The 21,198-nt window shown below is 36.1% G+C and overlaps 2 long non-coding RNA genes across 2 annotated transcripts; both read right to left on the bottom strand.

Moving 5' to 3' along the window:
* Positions 1–347: 347 nt before the first annotated feature.
* Positions 348–6,150, bottom strand: LOC128091313 (uncharacterized). Its single transcript, XR_008211349.1, has 3 exons — positions 6,115–6,150; positions 3,650–3,689; positions 348–371 (listed from the first exon to the last, which is right to left on the bottom strand). It is a non-coding gene; the product is annotated as an uncharacterized LOC128091313 (long non-coding RNA).
* A 5,971-nt stretch (positions 6,151–12,121) lies between these two features.
* Positions 12,122–16,750, bottom strand: LOC128091311 (uncharacterized). Its single transcript, XR_008211347.1, has 3 exons — positions 15,660–16,750; positions 14,028–14,130; positions 12,122–13,744 (listed from the first exon to the last, which is right to left on the bottom strand). It is a non-coding gene; the product is annotated as an uncharacterized LOC128091311 (long non-coding RNA).
* Positions 16,751–21,198: the final 4,448 nt, after the last annotated feature.

Consider the following 21,198-nt stretch of genomic DNA (forward strand, 5'->3'; position numbering starts at 1 on the left):
CTATTATCTCAGATGATGAATTTGTTGACACCTTACATCTTGCCAAGCATCATCTGCAAAACTGCCCAAAAGGCTTGATACAGTAAAGTGTTTTTGATAGAAAAAAAAGTAATCAACAGTGAAATGCAGTTGAGTTGGCAACTTAGGGCACATGAAAATGTGACAAGTCCATAAGTTCTCCATACTGACTGGAAAAGCCACCAGTGTTATTCTTGCTAACCGTTGACAGAATATCTCCAATCTTTCCATGTGTTTAGGGAGGCAGCATTGTGTTAGATCCTCTCCATGCGATCTATCAGAACTTCAATGACACAGTCTTGACAGTGATATCATACAGCTAATGCAGAAATATACGTTTTCGTAGCAGTTTCCTTGGGAAAAAAAAAAAAAAAAAAAATCTATGATTCGGTAGCTTGTTCTTAAGAATAGAAAAGCAGTCATTACAGAAATCCCCAGATTCCATTGAAAAGCTCAGCACATAAAGAAAACAAGACTTAGTTTTAGTGCGAGAAGTTGCATAACTTCTAAGAACTCTGTTGGCTTTAAAACAAGCCTATTGAAATCTACTTTTAAGCTTACATATATTCACAATGTTACCAGCAACTAACTTCAAAAGTTCAGTTTTCATGAGAAGTTCTAATTTACGAAGCCACATCAGCACAAAGTCCAGAAGTCTGTTTATATATGATTTCTAGTAAAGCAGAAATACATTGAAGAACTTTGTAGATTGTTGATTTTTCAACCATTTTTTATTTTTCCAATACTGAAAATGGTGCATGGAAATCCATTTACTGTACATCTTAGCTCATAAAAATAAAATCAGCTTGCCTCATTTTAGCAATTGCAAGTGTGAGATAGGGAAAAAAATGTAAAACAGTAAATAATGTATCTGTATTTTTATACACCTGAGATTAAGCTAACATACCACAAGATGGCAGATGAAAGCAACAGAAGTGACAATCTGCAGGACAGCATAAATTTGTGGGTTACTTTGAACAATTGGCTTAGAAAATAATTTTAACTTCATATTACAGAAAAAAAAAAAAAAAAAAACTTTAAGAAGCTGTATTACAAAAACAAATGGATTATCTGTTCATGTTCTTAGAGACAGTTTATCTTCTCAAACTACAGCCACACACATTCAACATTTAGACAACAAACATTATTTACATATAAAAAAAATTGTTCTTTGAAATCATTAATCATCTCCTTATTTGTCCTCCCACTTGTAAGTCCAGGAAAGTGAGCAGGGACCTCTCTGTCACCAACACCATGATGTACTGGATGCATGTCATGGAATTCTGCAGTTCAGTTTCTTTATTTGATGAAAATTTCTAATTCTGCCTCTTCCATGCAAGTATTTTCAAACATTCTAGGTTATTATACTAATCTAGTGCACTGCTGAATTTTTTTCCCCCCTCTACATTCTTAAACATACAAGAATACAAGCATAATATCCTGTAGTTTCCACTAGCATGTAAAAAAAAAAAAATAGAAAAACGAGAAACAAAAATTTTCAGTTACTGATTTAATAAGTGCCTGATATAAATTCACTTCATCTGGGTTACCATTCAAAGCTCTGAAATCGTATATCCTTGGTAGGTGTTTTAAAATTATTTCACACAGGAGCACAGAGAAAAGTCCATGCAGTAAAAGCCAATTTGTAAACCTCCCTGGTCTGCTTACCTATTCTGGATTAAACAATTCTTCACAGTCTCTTTTGTGGTTATCATCCTAAGTAACTTAAAAAAAAAAAAAAAAAAAAAAAAAAAAAAAAAGCCAATGCATCTGAACCGTGTCTGAATCCACCATTCCTCCTTAGTCTTCTTTTTTTTTTTCCTGACACTTGATACCTGCATGAATATCTTACTGAAACTGCATTTTCCAGATCTTTGAAGTTATGCAAAAAAGAAACCTTACGTTACATCTAGGTCATTCAATCTGTGCATCCAAGACAGCCCAAATGGCCCACCTTACTTAATAGGCAGCACCCAGAATATATTTCCTCCTGTTTTGCAATTCATGCCTGTATTTTCTGACAGAAAATAAATTGGACTGAAACATGAGTGAGAAAGGTGAACATTGATGAATCATATCTATGAAAATCTTATCACACGACTGATAAGTCATATTCATTCATCCTCTGACCTTTTGACAACCGTATACTATGTTTTGGTTTTTTTTTCCTCCCTGTAGAAAATGTGCTTCGAGCATCTTAATGATTCTTTCTGTATTTTCTTATATCAGTTACAGAATACCCTGAGTTGGAAAGAGCCCACAAGGATTATTAAATCCAGCTCCCAACAGGTTCTAGCCCTCCACACCCTTCATCATATTTATAGCCCTTCTGTGGATTTTCTGTAATAATTTTATGCTCCTTTTGTACTGTGACACCCAAACCCACACACAGTGCTCAAAGGGTGGCCACAGAGCAGGACAACCCCAACCCCACCTGGCTGGCAGTGGTGGGCCTGATGCACTCCAGGGTATGTTTGGTCATTTTGGCTTCCAGGGCACACTGCACTCTCACATTCAATTTGCTTTCAGACAGAACCTTCAGATCCCTTTCCACAGGGCTGCTGCTCTCCTGGCACTCATCCCCCGTCTTAACACATATTTAGGGCTGCCCTTGCCCAGGTGGCAGAATCCAGAGCTTCCTCCTGAATTTCATCCAAGGCCTCTCCACCCTCCAGCCAGTTAACAGCTTCTCTCAATTTAGTGCTGTCCACAAACTTATTAAGCATAGCTTTAAGATCTTCAAGTCTTGCATCCAAGTCATTAATTAAAATATAAAAGAGAACTGGCCCTAAAATGGAGAACTCCACTAGTGACTGATCACCAGCCTAACGCAAATCCACTTACTAGAATTACTTGAGCCTGACTTATCAGACTGAAAACCTTTTTGTCTTGCATTTGATATTTGCTAACAAATATTTGTAAAGAAGTTTCTGAAATTTAAACAGCTGAAAAATTCCATTAAGTCATTACAAATTTGCATTAATAGCAATAGAAGTTATACAACACTTATTTCTTCAGGGGCCAGGAGTTCTGTATGGATACCTCTGTGTTGTGTTATAGACAGATCTATAAAGATGGATACAAATAGCATTATAACAAAGGTAGTGTTAAGGTGATGAGTAATCTTACAAGCTTAAAGAACAGAACCAGCCCAGCTGTCTTAGCTATAAGGTACATGTGGGATAGCTGATAAGGTGTGCAACCCAAAGACAGATATCTGGAAAGGAATCTACCCGCATTTGAATTACTTTAGAAATAGAGGTAGGCAGCTGAGTCTAGTTCAGTCATAACGGAATACACACAGGCCATTTTTTTCAGTCAAATCAGTGCTACTGGAAAATGAATGCATGCAGAACAGATATATATATATATATGTTATATATATATAACAAATAAAGGTATAAACATGAACTGAGTGGGCGACATTGGCAACATTTACAAGAATGCAGGCAGGCAACTGAGATGAGGTTAAGCACAACAGAGTAACTGCCACTAAGCTATTTCTGGCAGTATGAAAATTACTGCCAGAAATAAATATATGCCATTGGAAATACCCAAATTCAGTAATAAGCATAACCTGATCGGATAATCAATCACCAATATGCACAGGCTTAGTATGAAGAAATATTACCTCTCAAGATATCTAGGATGGTTTTCTTACTGGGCCTCATCTGCAAGGTAATTCAATAGTCAGAAAGCAATGAAACCCTCAGGTACAGAACCACACCACTGAGACTGACTTGCTGGTATCCAGTGCACAATTTTAGTTTCATAACCTAGTGTTAGAGCTCAAGCAAAAAGATGTACTACATTAACAATATTTGGAAATTAGGACAGGCTTGCATTCAACAGCAAGGGGAGGTTGAAACTGAAATTTGTGATTTTTATTTTTTTTTTTTTTTAATCTCTAAAAATCCATCTTTGGTGTTCTAATAGAGAAGAAAACTGGTAAACACTGTGGTTTTTCTTTACCAGCATTGTTTCAGAAACTACTTTTTCACCCTAATATTTCCAAAAGATGCTATATTTTATCTTTTCTATTAGATGATTAAAAAAAAACACAACAAGAATCATAGTTTTCATAGCATTCAAAAGGCAAAAACAATTATACTAAAGCAAAGTCAAGTGATATTGCAGAAAAAGAATGTGATAAATTATTGTCAACTGAACAGCAGAAGCAATAGGGAAAAAAACGGATCAAATCTATAATAATGGACTATTGTTTTGTTTCCTATAGTATTTACATCAATAACTTCATATTGCATGAAGATTCATTTACTGCACTTCTACATTCATTAATATGTAGAAGTTGTGGAGCTTTTTACATGCCAACATCTAGAATAGAAGGGAAGCAGCTGATCACGTCACTGCTCCAACTCAGTTCAAAGTTTAATGGAACAATACTGTTTACTAATGGAAAAAAATCCTGTAAATAAAAGTTTCCCTTAATTTTCCATAATCCCAAAGTGTTAAAGCAATTAAACATAAATGAAGGCATAAGAAAAAGCACTGTACTCTCAAAAAATTTCATAGTAGATATACAGAATGTACCAGTACTCTAACAGATATTACAGAGATTCTTAACAATTTATCTTAGCAATAGAATACAAAGGCATCACTCACAAGACACTAACTTATCTACAATTGCACAATATATTGCACTGCACATGAATACTGCAAATGCTGATTGATACAGGTACTTTTAGGATGGGAAGAAAACAACTTACACATGAATGAAAAAAGTAAAAGTAGGAACAGATTGGAGAGAAATAGTTGCAAAAGGCATAAAACAAAACGAAAAGGAGGAACAATAGAAAGCTTCCTCCCTCCCCCTTCCCCCTATCTATGTATTGCCAGAAAATCTTCACTTAGCTTTAGAAGTAGATATCAAAATTATCAGTCTTCAGAAAACTTCTTTCCCGTATCAGTTTTCTGCATAGATAAAGTGTAAATAAAAATAATATACCCAGAAAAGTTTTCTGAATACATGAAATATAGCAAATAATCTTGTTTTACTCATGTAATACTAATGGGTTTATGAAAAAATCTATAATTATTCCCACAAAGTTTTAGAAGAAGAAAAATTTACTATTTGCAGTACCTCAATGACAACAGCAATGACAACAACAGACACAATTCTCATTTGGATCCAAATTCTCATTTGGATTCATATTGTTAATGTTGAATAGCATTTCTCAAACTGTAACATTCTATCATCCTGTACGTAGGACCATTTGCCACACGCTGAGTAAAATTCCTGATCAAGTGAAAACATGCACATTGCTGAATGCAGCAGATGACTTACAGACAGCAGATGCAAGTGTGGAAATTATGACCTGAATGAGCTAGCAACCTAATTAGTAAAATTCTACTTGGCTCAAAGCGTACTGATAAATTACAGAATCATTAAGATTGAAAACCACCACCAACATAATTCAGCTCAACTATCAACTCATCACTACCATTCCCACTAAGTTATGTTACTCAGCTCTATATCTAATGGCTTCTGCTCTAGCAGAGGATTAGCAACAAATCCCACAGAAATGCATCCTGGGAGGACTCAATTAGGCAGATGATATCTATTTACAGGACAAGGCGTACACAACTGCCACTCAGAGAGACCTCAACAAACTGGAGAAGCAGCCAACAGGAGGAATGATTCAAAGACAAAACTGTCCAGACAAGAATCACTAGAGCAAGGACACAGGCTAGGTAGGGCCTAGCTAACTAGGAAAAACTCTGTCCTTAATTGCTTGATCCAAATCAGGACAGACATTCCTTGCGAATTGCAGTCTGTGTGCAATGCTCAAGACTAGGACCACTTACCGGAGTGAGGTAGCCTGGCTGATGGTCTCTATTAGAGAAATAGGCTGAGAGCAGAAGTGCTAACAGGTAAGCTAAAGTTGAACCCATACAGTATGCTACAGTTATAATTACAAAATAGACCCATGAAGAAGATAATGCTGCCTCCCAGAATGTAACCACTCAAATTCTTCCAGTAGCACATGGCAAAAGAAAGTCATGACAGTACCTTCTAGTAGGATACAAACACTGTGAAGCAATAGCATGTTAAAAAAAAATTGAATTTGCGCATACCTTCAGAAGAGTGATAGCAACCCAAGAGGAGTACAATCTCCATCCAGAAAGGTGCTGCTCCCTTGGCTACTAATCCTTAAATGAGGGTGTGGGTGAGAAGGGCAATTACACTGTAAGGAGGATAGGGAACATTCACAGCCACTGCTATAAAACCTGATGTTTCCAACTGTGTGATCCTATTAATAATTGATTAGGAAAACTGCTTTTTTCCAAGTGGGCCCAGTAAAGTGCCAGGTATTTGAGTGCAATCAGACTTCCTATTGAGGAGGGAATTTTGTATTAGGAAGCCAATAACATAAGCAATTAGACAGCCAGATCTATGGAATGCTACAACACAGTCAGAAGGTGTGCACCATATTAGGGGGACAGGGGAAACTGAGGCAATGTGCAGCCAGGGCCCTATCCCATGGTACCTGAGCAAAGTGCAACCAGACATAGTTGCAAGGTTCAATCAAGGACAGCTTATAGTGACAAGGCAGGCTTGAAATCAAGGTGGAAATCCATCTGCCAGTCCAAAGGCGAGGGTCACCAGCACTATAGTCAAGCACAGACAGAACTGTATCTGAGCTAGAGACTAAACCCACAACACAGTGAGTGGGTGTTAAGTGACTTCAAGCCTATGCATGTGGGTAGATTGAGGCCTCAGGTATGGCTGATAAGGCCTATTACTCTTCTCTCAGCATGATAAAGAGAAAAAAACATGTCAAGTGTTTACTTTCTTTTCTTCCTCAATACCCAAATCAGTAATCAAGTTTTTGTTGATTGGCAACAGATTAAATTAAGAAAAATTCCCGGAATGTTTTGCACTCTCATAAGAAATGGAATACCCACCTGCTAATGATGGTCTAATGAAATGGGGCTTGTTCAGCCTGGGAAAATATAGCATCAGTGAGATGCAACAGAAGTCTATCTAGGCTTACTGGTTCTTCAGAAGATGGAACCACAGCTTTCACAGATACATATGGTGAAAGGCCTACAAGTAATCTGAATCAGAAGAAATTTAGCCTGAATATAAAAAACAAAACTATTTACCATTTTGAAGGTGGTCAATCCTAAGAGTAGGCTACTTACATAGGCTGTACAGACCTCCATCTTTGGAAATTTTTAAGACTAGACTGGAAATAGTCCAGTGCAAACTGGAGTGAGAAGGAGGCTAGATGACTTCTAAGTTTCTTCCAGCCTGATTTTCCTTCTAATCCCATTATTATTGTAAGTAAAACACAAGATGCATTTTTATTTATTTTTATTGAAGAAGACCAAAAGCTAATTATAAGGAATCAAGATTCAGCTATTCCTTACATTTTTTGCTGAAAATATAATATACCAAATGGATTAAAGCCTAACTTCTTTCAGCCAGTGGTGCATTGACAGATCTTCACTACTGAATTTTTTTTCTGCCTACAACATTAATCTTATATTAACAACTGTCAGATTCTAATTGCGAGGTCATCTATAAGATCATATGGTATATATTATTCTTCCTTCCCCTCCACAAAGGATCATCTAGCATCATATTCATCAAATTTTTACCCATCATTACTTAGAGGAAAAAAAATTCCAGTAATAGATATTTTGTAATCTCCCACAATAGTGTCAACCTATCTCTGTCAATGTCATTAGAAAATTCTCCTTATGGCTTTTATGAATCTTCTACGGTACTGCTAATTTCACTATCATACGTACCTGGAGATAGATTACTGTTTCTACTCCCCCCCGCCCCTTTCCCCTTCTGCTTGCCAGCAGCAGTTCCAAATACATCCAGAAACTGTCTCCCCATCCCTAACCCTGCTCTCTCTTCCACCCTTATGCTTAGGTTTCTCTATATGTCCCTGATTATCTCAAAATTTTAGTGATGAAATATTCTCTAGACATCTGATTATTCTCTTTTCTGTTCCTGCTTTCCTCAGTGATTTCCCTTATATTGCTTTCCTCAAAACAGAGCATCTTAAAAAAAAAAAAAAAAAAAAAAAAAAAAAAAAAAAAAAACAGGATATTCCAGCTGAGGTTTGACCCTCGCTTAATAGCAGGAAAGAACTATTTCACAAAATTTGCAGGCTTGCAGAATATGCTTAAAGATTTTTTAATAGATACATTCACAATGCACATGCATGTACAGTGCATAACATCCTCTAACTACGCCATATATCAAGTAAATGCCTTTAAAAACATTTTCAAAAGAGAGACCTATGCTTATTCAAGTTTATTTCCAGTCCTCATTTAAATTAATATAATTTAAATATATATGTACACATATAATTTTCTATACTTCTAAAGGAGAACATGACTGTACTAACAAACATACTAGCATTATTCCATCAAGTAAATGCTTTCTTCTTACAAACAAAAAACCTCAACAATTTTTCATCTGATTTCTGAGAAGCTTCCATGTCAGCAAAGCATGAAAAATTTCGTTATACTCATAAACAGATTTTTCACATTGCAATCAATTAAACATGTTCAGGTACAACCTTTATATCAGCTTAACTACAGAAGCTCTTATGGTTCAGATTTATTTCCAAATTACACCTTCACAATCTTTCTTGCCTTTTAATGCTGTACTGTGTTGCCTGTCTTTCTTAAGTTTCAAAAATATTATTTCCTCCTCTCTTTCTGAATTCTTTCTTTTGACACTATGTTCTTCTCTCCATTTGATACATTACCACTATTGTTTTGACACCTGTTAGACATACTGTGGCACCTGAAACAATTCAGTGTTTTTGTGCTTCTGCAGAAGTAATTTAACTACAGGGCAATGGATGAAAATTTGAAACAGTGTGTGACCCATCAGATCCAAAAACATGTTGTTTAAACATTGCACGTACCTTAAAATGTTAAGTGACTTTATATGTCAGAAATTATTGACTTCACAGAATTAGTGTGCCCAATACATGCACCAAAGCTTCCCTCTTTAGCTATAGTCTCAAATGCAACTTCTACACAACATACTCTTTTGTTTTTCCTTTTTTAAACTTTGCTTTAATTAAAATGAAGAATAAGAAAAAAGAAATAAAGTAGCTCATTCTTCTGCACCATTACCCACAAGACACCCTGATAAAAAAAGAGAACAAACAAACAAACAAAAAACCCACAATCAACTAAATGTTACACGAGACCAATCTTTCACATTATTATTGATTTTAAAATGTGGAGAAATCTATTAGATAAGCCTAATTATTGCTCTGGCAAGCGTTAATGCAACTAGATGAAAGGAGGCAGAACAAAGATCACTCTTCATTTTAAAGCCCAATTTAGCTAAAACTCTTAGAAATATACAATCACTGTACACGCATACATATAAATACACCAATTAATAAATAAGGAAAAAAACATCCCCATAATATCAGCATGTTTGAGCAAGGTCAGTCAAGCACTGCTAAGTCGTGGTAGAACAGCAAGCATGCTCTGTTTGTAATCAATAGCACAACTGGGTGCTAATGATGTAATCAGTCTTTCACAGATTATATTCATTCAAAGTCAATGATTCCAAACCATTAGCCCTAAAGGAACATTCTCTGTCCTGAACATTTTTTGCAGATCACTGTGCATCAAAACTTATTGAAAACACTGTGTTGTGAGGCTCTGATGTACTATTGGTCTCAGCTTGAAATTGTGCCAGACCCCCATAGTCCAGAGTCAGAACAGAATAAAGCAAATGTGAATATTACAGGATTTATTTTTCAGTAATCTTGTTGTTGATAAATATTGGAGCATCTTTATTTTGTTCAGCTGTTCCTTTCTTGATCAGTTATTATCATTAATATTCATTAAAAGTGCATACGTTCTTTTATTCATTGGTCCCACCTTATTTAAGAAAGTAATTAGTCAGTATTACAGTAGTTTTGATCCCTTAGCACTCAGAAAGGACAGAACATAAAAATGAATCAGGTTTTCTATTCAGACTTTTTTGTGTCACTCCTCATGGTTGAAGAAACTGCACTGCTCTACTGAGAGTTCCCTTTCCCATTTTAGTCACTACACTTATTTTCCAACAGATTGCCCTGGTGAGGTGTTCACAGGCACTGCGGAGGCTATTCAAACACATTAAAAACAAAAAGCTCAAATGCTTTGGTAGAAGCATTTGACTTTATCGCCTGTAATAACTCATCATTGTAAATGTATAGGCTTACTACCTCAATGAATGTCATTTTCACTATCCTACATATCACGAATGCTGCCAATTCTAGTGACTTTGTCAGTTGTTTCGTTGTGTGCTGCCACAAGTGCCACATTCTGGAGCAAAAGGATGGTGAAAAAAGAAAAAGTGTAATCTAAGTAACTCCAAAAGTTCAAAAAAATGGTAAGGGGGAGAGAGAAAGAAAGGGAAGGAGGAAGGAAGGAGAGAAGGGAGGAAATAATTAAAGAAAGAAGGGAACAATAAAGGAAAAGAAGGAGAGAGAAGACTAATGAAGCATTCTCCAAAACGCATGACTTTAAATGGCAAGAGCAGGAAAAGAGAAAAATATATTCACTACTTCATGAATAAAGTTAATATAAATTACATTTCTGTTTTTAAATATATCATTTCTCATGCTGTTCTTAGTCAATTTATTTTTTAATGGAAATAGGAAGGGAATTAATTTCAGGGAACCTGTTTTTAAAAGGGTGTATTTTTGCCAATTTCTTTTTTTTTTCCAGATACATTAGTAAGCACAGGAAAATTTTAAAGCAGGACTTATACCCTCAGTACTGATTTACATATGTTTAGGTAACTGTAAACTCCAAACGAGGTTTTAAAAATTTTCTTTAGTTCGCTCTTAACTAAATGCATCTCAGAAAAGAGATGGTAAGATTGTCTAAAATTACAGCTTCATTTCGTATAAAAGCGTGAGCCGAGCAATAGATTTTACATCTATAATTTAAACCAAAGTCTCTAGCCCCTAAGAGTATGTCATTTGTTGTATACACATTAAAAACTAATTAGAACAGTCTTTATAGGTATGTGAGATTTTCCACATCGTTACCTTGGAAAGTAAAATACATACTGTGGGAATTTTTTTTTTAATAGTCTCTAGCAAACACCACTGCACTGCCTTCACTGTTGCTGATTCAACAGCATGCAATTGATTTCAAAATGTATTACGTTCTTTTAAAATGTTTTCCCCAGTCATGCAATATTCATCTTCAATTTGCAGTTAATCAGTATATGTTTTAAAACTTTGCTTTCAATGAATACAACACAACAAATAAAAGAGGTTTTTCTCTCTCTTACTTGTCTAGCACCTCCATCTTATTGTACCTCCTCACTCTTTCTTGTAAGTAAATAAACTATTTTGCTCCACATATTCTCTTCCTCTTTAGTATTCCAATTATCTCTGAATCATTCCCTGTACTAAATTGTTCTAATCTCTTATCAACAATATATAATTTCTTCCATTCCCTCATTCTCTCTGCTCTCTTCTTCCCTTCTCTGCATACTCTTGCACAGTAACTGCTGGCCTCCATACTGAAAAGAAGATGAAGCCATTTAAAATACTGTAATCTTGATATAAAAAAATCATAAAATCGTAGAATGGTTTGAGTTGGAAGAGACTTTTAAGATCATCTAGTTCCAATCCCCTGCTATAGGTAGGGATACCTCCCTCTAGACCACATTGCCCAAATTCCCATCCAGCCTGGTCTTGAATGCTTTCAGGGTGGGACCATCCACAAGCTCTCTGAGCAGTCCAGCCTGTATCTGTTCTTGGGATTGCGTCAGTCCAAGTGAAGGTCCTTGCATATCCTCAGAAACAAATGTGAGGTAGGTGTACATAGCAAATGATACACACAAAAAGGCCAAATTATTATTAAAAGTAAGAAATTAAGTGCTTAAATATCCCAACAGCAGTAGACAACAAATAACAAAATGTATCTCAAAATATATGGGAGATATTTCTGCAAATCTGGAATATACCCCCCCTCCTCCCCCCTCCCGCCCCCCCAAAAAAAAGAAAGAAAAAAACAAGGAACAAAATTACCATTAAGCATAGTTAGAGACTGATGTTTTATTGAATCTTTATTGGGCCACATTTCTTTAGAAAGCCTGCATTTTGTAAAGATTTTAATGCCAAACATTTCTCCCATCCTTGTTTAAAAGAAAGACTTAAAGGCATCTACAAAGCAACACTTCTGAGGCATGTAATCTAATTATTAGATGGCATGCTTGATGGCTTAAACATCTGAATTTTCTGGTTTCATATTAAGTAGAAGAATCTTAGGCCTATACTGAAGTACTTCTCTAAATTAGGACTTTTTTTTTTGTCCAGATAATCAGCAAATGATAATAGTATTGGGTAAAACATGAAATATTATAATGTTCCTGTGATTACAGGCACAGAGCAAGAAATTAGCTCAAAGTCTTTAATGCAATTTATTTCTCAGAATTATTTTAGGAAGATTAGTTCTCTCTTACAAGTTCTCATTACTTATCTACTCTACTTTTTAAAAAAAAATCTGATTTTAAAAGGTGAAATTATATTCATTACAGAGCTACCAGTTTTAATTTTTAAACATTAACACCATTGCTAAGTAGTTTCTATAAGATAAACTTCCAACTTTCTGATTAGCCATTTTGGACTATGTTTCCACAATCCACTGCATAACTGCACGATAAGTACTTGGCCTGTGTTCACCCACATCAGTGTGATCTAGGATTTCATTAATACTGCAATACAGAATGTAGAAGTTACGTTATACCTGTTCTATAATTTATTAAAATAAATGTATACACCTCTACTTCTTCTGAGGCAAAGAGTTTGGCTGTGCTAGTATTTTGTGCCTTTTTTATTGACCCAAGATCTATCATCTAAATAAACTGACACAGTGCTTTGAGCCATTTTCTTATTATCCTGAAAACAGCTGTTAAAGAACAATTTCTTCTTCAGCTTTTCTTGAGACACACTGCACTCTTTTTGTCTTCCTACCTGGTCCCCTTCAGAGAGTGGAACACATCAGTACTTCTAGCTGCACCTCTGCCCAGCCATCCTGGTTTCTATGAATGCAGATAGCAGGATTAGTATTTCTTAGAACATGATAGAAAGCATCAATAACTTCAGATTTGTTAGACTACTAAGAAGTAATTCACATCTTTATTTTCTTTCTTCAACATCTAAAATAAGTTAATTCCTTAATGATGTTTCTTGGTTTGCATAGGAAAAAGAAAAGCAAAACAAAAACAAACACAGAAACCACTTAAGTATTTATACAGAAATTTAACCAGCTAAGAAAACTATGGCTAATTTCTACAGCAGCAAACACAGTTATATTTTTCTCTCACAAGTACACTTTGGAAGGAATGTGCAAAAGGCACCCCTGCTATTTGTACTTAAATGTGGAAATAAATTCTTCAGGTCAAAAATTCTTTCTGGTTAAGGGAACTAGTACTTCATATCAGGCTAGCTGCTTGCACAGAAAACATGAGTAAATGTGGCAAAGTCATAATTTAGTAAACAAGATTCCAGTTTATGCTTTAGTCACATGAGATTTCCTGTCACGCATGCAGTGCAGACAAATGCACTCTAGGTTGCCTTCAGGAGTAATGAAGAAAATTGCCTGAAAGTATATAGTAAATCTAAAGAGAATCAGGAAAACATCTACTATCTCCTATCTGGTAGAACAACGTTATTTCTTCCTCAGCTTCCGAAAAGAGGAAAATCTGTCAGAAACAAACAGAAATGTGACAGTACAATTGCGCTCAGAATGAACACACTAAATATTACCTCTCCTTGTAACAGAAATTTGTATCATTTTTTTTCCTCCATCTGTAAAGAGTAGCACTCTAACTTCAGAGTGTTTGAAAAACTTGATACACAGAAGGAAAATATACAGAACAGTCTAGTTTCCCAAGTAGCTCTTCCATGTTCTAGTCCAAGTTAAAAAAAAAAAAAAAAAAAAAAAAAGAAAAAAGAAAAAAAGAAAAAAAGAAAGGCAGAATTTACCTGGATAATGAATGGCTCTTTAGATCTGGTATCCAAAGTATGACATTTTTGGTACTCTTTCTTTGAATATGAAAAGATGAGCTTCCTTTCATCTGAAATGACTCTGAAATCCAAATCATGATACAGTGAGAAATCTGGTTCACTTTAGAGTCAAAGAAATATGAAAACATCAGAATAACATGCTTTTACCGAAATAAAGTGTACAGTAATTATCACTTAATTCCAGTATTTTCCTGCAACTTTTTACCACACGTTGACACTCCATGGAATGCAGAACTAATTAAAGCCAAGAGAGATTTGGATCCGTATTCATATGTGTGTAGTATTCCCAGGTTCTTACTTTACTTAACCTGTGAGTCCCAGGCCCTATTTTGAATAGTTCCATGATGATGAATTTTTAGTTGGTATTCTGTCAGATTAGCAGTGGTAGCACTAATTTCTTTCCTCCTCTTCTTTCCAAATCATATTTTTAGAAAGCCTGCAGGAATTCAGTTAATTGAGACTACTTTTCCTTCATCAAATCCATTTAAAATTAGCCCAACAAATTCAACATATATAGAAGGATTTAATTTTGGTTTTATGATTATATCATTTTTCTAAGCCTAATTTTCTTAAGAAATAGTGTAAAGAATATTTTCTTCCACAGATGGTCTTGCATGTTCTGCAATTGCCTAAACAGTTCATTGTCTCAGCTTTTCTGTGAGTATGCCACTATTCATCATAAAATCAGGCTCAGGAGTTTGAATTGAGGAGGCTGAGAGTTCATTTCAGTTTCACATTTAAAGATTAATTAAATGTAGTCTTTAAATCTTCAGAAAAGGAAGATGAAGATAGTCTTCTGCATGTTTAAAGACTCCACTGAGGGCAGACAGGTACAGATTTATTCCCTGCTTTACTAGACTAATTCCTGAAGGATAATTACTAATATTACATCCACCACTGTGTGCAGTGACAACCTACCTTTAGAAGAGCTACTTGAGCATTTCTTTTCCTAAAGAGAAAGCAGTAAGTTTTAAAATTAGCACCATACTAACTCAAGTGTCTGATTCAAACACTGAGAAAGTCACACAGCAGAAAGCTCAGTAGCGTGACGGCATGACATATTTTCATTGGCAGAAATTGAGAACAAGGCAGCCTGCTGGCAGAAGAGAGAAGAGGAAATTTGTCCTAAGAGGCAGATGGGAACCACAGTAACAAAGTAGCAAGGGGAGCAATGCGGGACTAATAAACGTCTAGTTTCAGGGGGAAAAAAAATGGTGTGGAGGATATGCTGTGATCAATTTTCTTCAATAGGAATGCTAAGGTAATTAGGCAGCACAATATTGATGCAGTTTTCTTAAAATGTGTATTTGTGTGTGATACACACACATATATATGTAAATATAGATATATAAGTAGGTTGCTTCAAAAGTAATGCCTCCTACTTATTTTCATGGAAACTACAAAGGATACAAGGAACACAACAACACTATTTGATAGAATAATACACAGTTCTGCTTTTCAGCACAATTACCACAATTTTCACCAGTCCTTAACAAAAGCCTTCATGCCAGTCATAAAAATCTGCATGGCTATACAGAACGTGGCTTGTTTTTCATGCCCCTGTTGCAGCTGCTGAAATACAGCACTTACCGCCTCACTGTGCTCTCATTCATGGTTTGGTCTCCACAGATTTTCAACAAGTGCCAATGAATGTCAATGGGTGCCATTTTTTCCTCACAGAAGAATTCAGTTACACACCTTTGCTTCATCCATACTTCCATGTCAGACATCACTTGGTCAGACTACCCCTCTGCTTCCATCTGTCACACAATAACGTAATGGAATACTGGGGGAAGGTTCACCCTCTATTGCCATACCACCAACATCCACCTCTGATGTTGTGAATCAACATAATAAAATAAGAGGCAATACTTTTGGAACTGCCTTCATGTATAGATAGATAGATAGAATATGAAATAAACCCTCAGAGGAAATTATCTAATTTGTTTTAAAAACTGTTTTAGGAGAACACCTGTTTCCTTTAGTACAGACCATCACATAGCTCTTTCCTGCTGTGTGGTCAGAAACAGTATTCCTAACTCAGTAAGCCTTAAAACAGCTTTCCAGAAGCTAGCCAAATGTATGCAATGATCACAAAAAGCATCTCAAAATCAGCAGCTGCTGCTTCTTTTACACAGTGCTTTGTCAACCAGTCTTGTGTATTCTGGTATCTTCTAAACTAGGAGAGTTCCAGTCCTATCCAGTTACATAACAGTGAAAGATGCTAAATAATTTTTCAGTGATAGCAACAGAAATAAAAAATCAGTCTCCATAGAAATATTTTATAATATAATCCACTCAACATATATACACCTTTTTAGTGTGCAGTGGATGTTCAAAAAAAAAAACAAAACCAAACGTGATCTCTGAGTTGATCATTAGATGTGATGAAATCACATACATATAATATATCAAACTTGACCAAATACTAATAGTTGGGCTCGTATTTCTCTAAATGCTACATTTCAATATAGGTTGCAAAAATGTTTCTGTGCCAGTAGCAGATCTACATCTGAACTATCTGAGCTTATGAATCATAATCATTTTTGGAGACCACAGGGAAAGTCTACATGGGTCAGACGTAGAAAAATCTATATCCACGAAGAAGTGAAATCCTAGCTACCCAGTGAACTTAAAGCAGAATCTTCGTCGACAAAGACTCAGATGAATGACTTCCACACACTCTGGAAAGGAAAAAATATTTTCAGAATATAATGCACTTCACAAATGCATTGTCTTTCTGCTACACAAGTATACAGACATTAACCACAAACAATTCATTCCAGTCATTTATATATATATATATATATATATATATATATGTAAATATAACTTTTGGTTTGATAGAGGGTATTTTTTTATATACCCTGCTTCCCCCCCTTCCCTTTCACCACCCCCACACACACCTTTTTTCTATTGCATTAGTCCTTCCAGAATAGGTCTTAGAGTAATCAGGAAAACAAAATGTTTATTTTGACAATAGTAATGCAATTATTTTAATGACATGGTTATTTTCTTTCTGAAAATTACATGAAAATTGTATTGGAGGAATCATAAAAAGGACATTCTTGCATCTGCCAAGTACCATGTAATTACAAAATAATTGCTTACTTCTGTATTCTGCAAACTAGTTTACCAAGATTTCCCCATCCCTCTTTTTCTTTTAATTAAAAGGCTTACAATAAAGTGGCCATATTTGCAGATCTATTGAAAACAGCTGGGCTTGCCTGTGCACAGTCTGAAAGCAACAGTCACTACTAGCATTTCGTATCTGTAAAACTCCTTATTACTACAAGAATCTTTAAGTCCTTGCTAGATATGCATAAACTAATATATCATCACTGACTTTCAGCCACATCTAAGTAGGCTGGCATTAGCTGATCCATTGAAAAAGATACATATTTTGAGACACAATGGAATTATGTTCCAAGGACTGTGGGACAACACAGTGACTGTTCCTATTAAGCACTTTGGGACCTTCAGAATCTTCAAAGGAATTTGGTTTTCAAGGTCTGGCAATAAACTGCACTGTATGAATTCCTGAATTCAGTGGTGGTGGCAGTTCACAATTTTAGCAGTGCTGAGACATTATGAGGACTTAGAATAGCCTTTGAGATGTTGAAACAATTGAAGCACAGATAAATAGATTAGGGGTGAAAAACATGCTGATCTCTATGTCAGTTTGAATGGATCAATCTGTCAGACTTCAGAGACAAGGAGAAATCTTCAGTCACACTGGGTTTATATGACATATAGTAAATGACACTTTGCGTGCAAAAGTCTAACAGCGCTGGGATGAGAATTTCCAGATCCAGTAATAAAATATGCTAAATCCAGAGGAAGAGTGGACTACTTTCTATAGTCATATTTGGGGGAATTCAAATGTTTAATAGCAACAAGACCTAGTAATCATAGAGAACTTTCAAAAACAGAAGATTATTTTAAATGCCTAACTATTAGTATCTGCGCTGAAAATCTTGGAATTACCTTGCAAGTATTAACACTCATGTCTCTGCTTAGTCCACTCAAAAATATGTTCATTACTTACAGCATAAGGTAAGTAACAGATACAGAAGTTGTAATTAAACCTATTTCAGCACAGAAAAGAAGTTCTAAGGCATCTTGAAATGTCCTCCAGAGTTATATTTATATTACATCATCAGCGCTGCCCTCAACTGTAAAGTTTCGACACCCAAAATATACTTTTATTGGTAAATCTTATTCTACACTTTTCACATCTGTTCACTGAACAATCATCTTCAAGATATTCACCATCAGCATTTACTTTCAAGCTTTCAGGATTAGTTTAGTCATATCCAAAGCACAACAAAGGAAGACTCTGGTCCTTCCTAGTGTTCAAAGCTACTTTTCTGCTCTACCTTCACCCCTCAGACCTCATCATATGCTTCTACTACTCTGTGCTCAGTAAAGGAATTTAATTCATTAAGATGACAGAAAGTTAAGTAAGTAAAAAAAAAAAAAAAACAAAAAAAACATGCAAACAACAACAGCAACAAAAAATAGGGGACCAGAGCAAATTAAATGAGTTAAATACTCTAAATATTCAGTGCTTGATAAGTTTTTGATCTAATAAAAAAAAAATGATCATTAGCATAGGACACAAAAATGAAGAACCAAAATAATATAGAAGAAAATGCCTATATTTTCCTAGCAATCTATATTGCTAAGAAGCAATTGGCTTCTTAGAATCATAGAATAACTTAGATTGGAAGTGATCTTAATGACCATGTAGTTTCAATTCCCTGCTATGGGCAGGGCTGGCACCCGTGAGATCAGGCTGCTTACAGATCAGTTCCATCCAACGTGACCATGAACATTTCCAGGGATGGGCATCCACATCTCTGGGCAGCATATATCAGCACCTCAACACCCTCTAAGTAAAAATTTTCTTTGTAACATCTAAAGTAAATCTCTCCTCTTTTATTTTAAAGCCATTCCCCCTTGTTCTCTCACTATCAGATCACGTAAGAAGTTGATCCTCATCCTGCTTGTAAGCTTCCTTCAAGTACTGAATAGCTGCAATGAGGTCTCCCCAGAGCCTTTTCTTCTCCAAGCTAAACAAGTCAAACTCCCTCAGCCTATGTTTATATTAGAGGTACTCTAGGTCTTTGATCATCTTCATAGCCCTCAACTGTGACCCACACTGGCCCACCTGAGGAGGTACCACAGGATCAGCCCAGTCTACAGGTTGCATGCACTGTGCCAATTCCTGGGCTTAGTGATGTACACAGCCCTTCCTGGTTCCAGAGGCCTCATTTCTATCCAATAGCGTAGAGGGAAGCTCCTGTGTCCACACCTTTAGGAACAGCTTTGTCACAAATTTGTATAGCACAGCTCTCAAACAAAGAGATCCTCTCTGTAGTCAGGACCTGTTCTGTGCAGCAGCCTGGGAAAGTTCATTCAGGGTCCATTCCATGCTGTGTGAATTCCAGATGTTCAACACCTGAAAGATTTACATGTAAGATTGATCATAGAATCATAGCATTAGAATCACCGGAGATTGGAGTAGACCTCTAAGATCAAGCAGTCCAGCCATCCATGCTCCACCAGTATTGCCCACTAAACTATGTCTCTAAGTATGATATCTATCCTTTCCTTAAACACCTCCAGAGACAGTGACTCCTCCACTTCCCTGGGCAGACACTTCCAACGACTAACCACTCTTCCTGGAATGAAATTCTTCCTAATATCCAACACAAGCCTTCCCTGGTGCAACATGAGGCCATTCCCTAGTCCTATTACTAGTTGGGTGGGAGAAGTGGCCAACTGCCACCTTGCCACAACCTCCTTTCAGGTGATTGTAGAGAGTGATAAGGTCTCCCCTGAGCCTTCTCCAGACTAACTAATCCCAATTGCCTCGGCTGCTTCTCATAAGACTTGTGCTTCAGACTCCTCACCAACCCTGTTGCCCTTCTCTGAACACTCTCCAGGGCCTCAATGTCTTTCTTGTAGTGAGGAGCCCAAAACTGGACACAGTACTGAGGTGTGGCCTCACCAATGCTGAATACAGAGGGATTACCTCCCTAGTCCTGCTTACTATACTATTTCTGATACAAGTCGCTGGCCTTTTTGGCTACCGGGGCACAATGACTCATTTTTAGCCAAGTGTTGACCAGCATCTCCAGATCCTTTTCCTCCATGCAGATTTCTAGCAACTCTGCCCCAAGCTTGTAGCCATGCCTGGGCTTGTTGAGACTGAAATGCATGACCCGACTCTTGGCCTTGATATTGTTATAGGATGGCCTTCCTACCCTCCCTATCTGTATTATTTTCTTCTAATTAATCTCAATCTGTTGTTTGGTCTCTCATATTAAGATCCAGGAGGAGCCCTGCATCAGCTCTCACTCAATGCACCTCCATGCAGAATAGACACTCATCTATCGTTTCACAGTTTCAAACCAATATACACAAACTACTTCAAAAATAGTTTCAAAGTGATGCACAGAAATGAGGAAGGTAGACTTCTGCTTTATACAAATGAAGGAATGGACTCTTCTAAAAAGAGTGCAGTATAAATAGAAGAAAAACAGCTAATGATAACTTCATATCTGTTTTTTTCTATCTCTATCATACAAGAAAATCTGTGGAAATACTGTAAACTCTGTATTGTACCTACTTATCAGTTATAGACAATCACATACAGTCAAAAATTGCTATGATAGTGACAGCTTGATGTCTGAGAATTGTCTTGCTATGAAACACTTCAGCATGATTTTTGAGATAGTAAAAACACATTCTGAAAAATTATGATTTTCAATGTTTTGTCAGCACAGAAAATATACTTAAATGGCCAGCCTAATTCCCAGAAGCACAAAATGTGAGCATTTTTCTAGTTTATAAACTTCATAAATTAGCTTACATCTAGTAACGTCCTTTATTGTCTGATTTAACTGTTAGAAGCATTTAAGAAAGTAATGCATAAAAAAAGCTGCAAAGTACAAAAGGTTTAGCTTAATTACTCTCACAGTTTTTTTACAGGTCCTCTGCAACAATGTTTTTTTTTTTGTTGTTTGTTTGTTTGTTTGTTTTATATCAGCATTTATCAAAAAGAGACTGCAAATCTGTGTGATGGAAAATTTTGATGACCAAAAAAAATCACATCAGTTTT

The sequence above is a fragment of the Tympanuchus pallidicinctus genome, unplaced genomic scaffold, assembly GCF_026119805.1.
Source record: "Tympanuchus pallidicinctus isolate F22 unplaced genomic scaffold, pur_lepc_1.0 scaffold5, whole genome shotgun sequence".
NCBI classification, from domain to species: domain Eukaryota; kingdom Metazoa; phylum Chordata; class Aves; order Galliformes; family Phasianidae; genus Tympanuchus; species Tympanuchus pallidicinctus.